Raw genomic sequence first — 6512 nt, 5'->3', positions numbered from 1 at the left:
GTGGGATGTGAATGAAGCAGGACTCCTGAGTCATGTGCTTCTGTCTTGCTTTAAGGAGGGACCATTCTGTCTGGGCTGATTGTCCTGGTCCTTGGAAAGGGTGGGATAATGTGTTTAAAGGGGGAGGAGGCAGGAGAATGCTTAATGGAGAAAAAGGAAGGTTTTTGGTAATAACTCTCCAGTCAGGAAATCCTGGTTATTTGGGATTATGTGCATAAGAAAAATCTCCAAGAGTCCAGATGCCCATGCAAATAGTTGGATAATTCCACTTCTTCCCTATCACATAAATGCATATTCCTCACTGTTGTCACTCTGAACAGGAATTTCTGCATCTGCTGGAATTGCTCCAGACTCTGGGGTCGATTGAGGATCCCAGTGTTGCCTATTTTACCTTCCTGCTTTAATGAAACACAGCCATGGGAAGGTGGTGTCCTAATTCTGCAGCACAGAAAATAATGTCCTCTATGGGCTGTAGTGAGCTAAAAATTGGGATTTGTTCTCAGATTAGCAGGGATCAACTTGAATTAATGAGGGAAAACCTTTCTCCCCCTCCTCCTCAGGCTGATCCCGTGAGTAGCTGGAGTGTAGGAGAGAACAGCACAGAACAGTGTGTGCTAAATGGTATTTACAGTGACAGAACATTTGGGAGGGTGGGGAGAGAAAAACGTTTTGAACTCCAGAATGACCCACCAAATGCACTTGGAATTGTCAGGGCATTGCTCAGCAATCTCATTTAGTGTTGCTGGTTGTTACCAATATCCAAAACTACTGCTGACTAGCTGATAACAATAACTACTGGTAAGAGATAATATTGGCCTCCAATGGGAAAGAAGGAAGTCAATTTAGTCAATTCATTAAATAAGTCTCAGATTGGATTTTTCTTACCTTGCAGAGTCACCAACAGCAGCAGTTGGAGACTGCACAGAACTGGGCAGTGAGTGACCTGAACATGTTTGTCTTCAGTGGCAAAATTCAGAAATGCTGTGCTGAAGAAATCTGGTTTCATTTGCATTTACAAATGTCAAGTTTTCTGATACACAGAATCCAGAATGGTTTGAGTTGGAAAGGACCTCAAAGCCATCCAGTGCCATGGCAGGGACACCTCCCACTGTCCCAGGCTGCTCCCAGCCCTGCCCAGCCTGGCCTTGGGCACTGCCAGGGATCCAGGGGCACCCACAGCTGCTCTGGGAAATTCATTCCAGGGATGGATTCCACAATTCCTGATTCCCAATCTCCCACCCAGCCCTGCCCTGTGGCAGTGGGAGCCATTCCCTGTGTCCTGTCCCTGCAGGCCTTGTCCCCAGTCCCTCTGCAGCTCTCCTGGAGCCCCTTCAGGCCCCAAAAGGGGCTCTGAGGTGTCCCTGGAGCCTTCTCCTGTCCAGGTGAGCAGGCCCAGCTGTGCCAGGCTGGCTCAGAGCAGAGGGGCTCCAGCCCTGGCAGCATCTCCGTGGCTCCTCTGGCCTGGCTGCAGCAGCCCCACGTCCTCCTGATGGTGGATGGGGGCCCAGAGCTGGACATGGTGCTCAAGGTGGGCTATGAACCCCCAAGCTTGAGCTTCTGGAAAAAGTTGAGTCCTAAAAAGTTCCTGATGTGTTTTTGTTTGCACGCTGAGTTCAGTTCCATGTCCTGGATTAGCCTGCTGGGCACATTCTGTGGGGTTTGTTGATCTGAAGGGCTGTAAAACCTGAAAGCATGGTGTACCAGCTTTTATTTCTTCATGCTTTTGTCTGATCTGCAATTAATTCTTAGCTTTCCATCAAGTTGGCTTCTCCACAACTCCAAAGTCATTACCTGACAGCTCAATTCCTCATTCATCTAATGCATGAAAAGAGCCCTGTGCTAATGGCTTCCCCCAAGGTGCCTCTTTCATGTCCTGCTGCAGGGAGGGAGCCTCTGAGGGTGCTGTGGCAGAGATGGGGCTGAGGGATCACAGTGGGCAGGCCTTGGGTGACCTCAGCCTGTGCCCGTGCTGCAGCTGTGGCACCAGGGTGACACTGAGCCTCCTCACCTTGAGCTGTCCCCCTGTGCTGTTCCCTCAGTCAGCGACTTTGTGGGATGATTGATCTCGGGCTGAGGTCATCTTTCAAGTTCCACATCTTGTCAATCTGTCTTGCTCCACCCACATGCAGTGATTCAGCTCCTGATGTGCTGAAATATTCCCTTTAGCCTTCCCACACAGAGTAAGGGCTTTTTTGTGATTCTGCTCAGAGCTGCAGCACCTCTTCTGTGCTCTGCTCCAAGCCTGTGCCTTCTGTGCTTGGAGAGCTGCAGAAAGTAGAGTTTGACCTCCTAAAGAGAAGAGAAGCTAGAATTGTTCTTTAAAAGTATTTTTTCCTCTAAATTTTGTATCCCATTTTATGGGATTTGGCTAATGTGGTCTGATTTAGACAAATGGTAAAATAAAATACAGAGAGCAGCCCTGGGGGAAGGACTTGGGCTGTTGGTGGGTGAGGGGCTCAGGCTGCCCCAGAAACCCCCCCTGTGCTGGGCTGAGCCCCAGCGTGGGCAGCAGGGCAGGGGGGGATTCTGCCCCTCTGCCCCTGGGCTCAGCTCAGACCCCACCTGCAGAGCTGCCCCAGCCCTGGGCAACAGCAGCAGGAGGACGTGGGGCTGCTGCAGCCAGGCCAGAGGAGCCACGGAGATGCTGCCAGGGCTGGAGCCCCTCTGCTCCGAGCCAGCCTGGCACAGCTGGGCCTGCTCACCTGGACAGGAGAAGGCTCCAGGGACACCTCAGAGCCCCTTTTGGGGCCTGAAGGGGCTCCAGGAGAGCTGCAGAGGGACTGGGGACAAGACCTGCAGGGACAGGACACAGGGAATGGCTCCCACTGCCACAGGGCAGGGCTGGGTGGGAGATTGGGAATCAGGAATTGTGGAATCCATCCCTGGAATGGATTTCCCAGAGCAGCTGGGGCTGCCCCTGGATCCCTGGCAGTGCCCAAGGCCAGGCTGGGCAGGGCTGGGAGCAGCCTGGGACAGTGGGAGGTGTCCCTGCCATGGCAGGGGTGACATTAGATGGGCTTCAGCATCCCCTCCAACCCAAATCAGTCTGGGATGATTCTATGACAAACGTGAGTTTTTTTGGAGAAGGAGCAGGAGGGTTCCTCTGTCTCTGTTCACTAATCCCATGTTTAGTTGTGCATCTACAAAGGATGTTCTCTAATGCAGAATAACCATTCCAGCTCAGGTATTGTCACTTGTGCCATTGCACACTTGGCCTGGAGTGAGCAGCAGCTGCAGAGCTGTTCCTGAGGGAGTTGGAGCTGTGGTGGCACTGAGGCTCTGCTGAGCTTCTGTTGTTTTTTCTCTGTATAGGAAACCCCTGAATGGGCTCTGACACCTGGTGTGCTTCAGTCCAGTGTTCTGGAACCCCTGTGCATGGGATTCTGTTCTTTTTGGGGACATCATTCTGTAGATTACACAATCCCACAATGGTTTGTGTTGGGAAGGACCTTACAGCCCATCCAGTGCCACCCCTGCCATGGCAGGGACACCTTCCACTGTCCCAGGCTGCTCCCAGCCCTGCCCAGCCTGGCCTTGGGCACTGCCAGGGATCCAGGGGCAGCCCCAGCTTTGATGGTCAGACACCAAATTGTTACAGGGGCCACAAACATCTGGGAATGAGTTCTGCTGGGAGATGGGGAAGCACCTGGACAGATGTCCCAGGAACACCAAGTGCCTTCTCTTTCCTCTTGTGTTTAGTGAAGTTGGTCGTTCTGCATGGTCCTGTTCTGGTAGAGAAGCAGAGTTGTGCTGAGCAACTTCCCTGCTTTGTAGACTCATTTCCTCTGTTAATGGGAGACACAAGGCTCTTTAAGAACTGCTAATTGCTCAGGTTAAAAAAACCCCAAAGGCTGCTTGGTGTCATGTGTGGAAGTCAGACTCTCAGAAGAAAGTGTGAGCTAGTTCTGCTGAAAATGGAACAGATCAGAGGCACAACATCTACAAACCAGGTTTGCCAAAGTGCTTAAAATAACAACTGGCAGTTTCCCTGGGTGTTGTTGGACTTGATGTAGAAATTTCCCAGAAGGACTGAGAGAGCAGAGAGACAGAAATGGCAGTGCTGGGAGTGCAGCTCCTGAGGGGGGTTTGAAAGGGACTTGTCAGTGGCTTCAGAGCGGCTGATGTGGTGGCCTGAAGTGGCCAGGAGTGTGTTTGGTGTTGGAACTGCAGCAGGGACATCCCTGAGGAGCTGGTCAGGTCCCTGTGCAGCCCTCTTGGCCTGCTCCAGGTGCCTGGTGGAGTTACCAGAGCCAGTGTTGGTCATGCCTGAGCTTCCCCCATTATCTGGGAACAAAAGGAGCTCAGCCAGGAGGGGTTGTACCCTTCTGTCTCAAGTTGTGGAAACCCCACTATTTTTAGTTGTTTCTACTTACTATATTAAATATTTTGGCAACTGAAGGACCGGAGGGGAGGGGATGTCTCAAGCTCAGATTTGGTTTTCCTGTGTCTGTCCCTGGAGGAGAAACTTCTCTCAATAGGTGCAAAACTGGCATGGAGCTGTGCCAGGCCTTGGCATGGAGCTCAGGGCAAGGTTCTGCCCCCCGAGGCTGCTGGGCACTGCCCAGGCTGCCCAGGGAATGGTGCCAAGGCTGCCAGAGCTGCAGGAGCTCCCAGGGCTGCTCAGGGTGGGGCTGTTGGGGTGGCTGGGCAGGAACAGGGTTCCCTGAATATTCCAAGCTGGGATATTCCAGGATTCTGTGCAATAACCCTGGAGCCTGCCAGCTCTCTGAACAGCTCATGGCATGGAGAAGGCAGGTCTGGGGTGGGAGGATTCCCAGAGCTGTGCTGGTGCTGTTGGATCTGTGTAAGGAATTGGGATGGATATGGACACATCTCCATTAAATTGAGCATTTTGGGGGGAAAACAGAAGTTATTCAGCTTTCTCTGCAACAGCCACAGAAGGAAAGGGCTGGTGGGAGTTCACAGCTGAGTCCTCTGTAGAGAAAGCAGGAGGAGAGGAAGAAGAGGCAAAGCAGGAGGAGAAGCAGCTTGTTAACTGTTTTCACTAAACTTTTTAGCATCTGGAAGATGATGAGTTAGTTGTCAGGTGAGAGGAGGGGAAAGAATTAAGGAGGCAGTTCGTGGTGGCTGTTGCCTTGCTGGAAAGATCTCACAGAAGTTTCAGGTGTCCTTCTCAAAGTATCAGAAAGTGTAATTCTGTCCCTAGAAGAGCCAGGCTACGTGGCTTGTTTTGGGGCCATGGAGAAGCAAGAGTTAATGTTTCCTGGGATCTGAAATGGGAACAGAGTGGGTGGATTGAAGGGGGGTTTCTAGCCCAGACACTGATGGTTCCTGCAATTAAAAACAATCCCAAGCCAAACGCTTGAATTAATCCCGAAGACAGTGATGGGTAAAGACAATTCTGTGTAAATGGGAAAGTGAAACTTGAGTGTGGAGTGGGAATGTCTGGGCATGTGGGGTCCTGGGGGAGCTGGGAATTGCTCTGTGGTTTTCCAGGGAAGGAGAGTGCTGGGCCAGCACGCTCAGGGAAGGTTTTCTCAAGTCCTGGCTGTGGAAGGGCCCTGGGACAAAGGGTTTGGAGGCTGCTTGGCAGTGGCCCATGAGGGGACATCCAGGCAGCAGGGACGTGCTGTGGTGACCCTGTGGGGAGGGTGATGGGGATCCCTGGGCTCGGGGGCTCCAGGCTGCAGAGGGGATTGTGGCTCTGGTGATGCTGCTGAGAGCGAGCAGCAAAACTGTGGCTTGGAACTGGACTGTCCCTTCCACCCCAGAGTGCTCTGCGAAACAGAAGCTGAAGATCCAAGGGGAAAGACAGATTTGATGTTTTCCTAAGTTTAGTAACTCGGAGAGAAGGAGGAATCCAGCGGTCCTGGTGCGGGGCTGTGCCACGGCCCTACCGAGTGCCTGGGGGGGGGGGGTTGCTGCGGCTGCCCGGTACCGGGGGTGCTGCCGCCGCTCCGGTCCGTGCGATGCCGGGCCGTTCCCACCGACCCGCTCGCTCCCATCGCAGCGCTGTCCCCGCCCGGTGCCTCCCGCCTCCCTCGGTGCTGGCGGCGCTTTTCAGGCACCGAGCCCCGCTCCGCGCTGGGAACGGCGGAGTCTGAGCTGCGGATGGGGGAGGGCGGCGGTGCCGGGCGCCGGGAATGCTCGGGGCCCCGGGGATGCTCGAACCCCTCGGGATGATCGACACCCGCCCCCCGCGATGGTCGGGGTCCCCTTCGGATGGCCGCACGCTCCCGGGATGCTCGGAACCATCTGCGATGCTGGGGTGTGTCTGGGATGCTCAGTACCCGCTGCAGTTTTAGGAGACCCCTCCGGGCACGCTCGGATCCCTCCCGGGATGTTCGGAGCTCCCCTGGGATGCTCAGAACGCCTCAGCCATGCTTGGACCGCTCCCCTCCCCTGCGATGCTCAGGGCCCCCTTCGCCCCATGCTCGGAACCCTCCGGGCTGCTCAGAACCACCCAAATTCCCGGACCCCCCCAAATTCTCGGGCACCCCTCCCCAAATTCCCGACCCTCTCCGCGGGTCGCGGCTCCGGGGTGGGCGGGG

The sequence above is a fragment of the Melospiza georgiana genome, chromosome 26, assembly GCF_028018845.1.
Source record: "Melospiza georgiana isolate bMelGeo1 chromosome 26, bMelGeo1.pri, whole genome shotgun sequence".
NCBI classification, from domain to species: domain Eukaryota; kingdom Metazoa; phylum Chordata; class Aves; order Passeriformes; family Passerellidae; genus Melospiza; species Melospiza georgiana.
Note: the sequence above shows the minus strand (reverse complement) of the source record.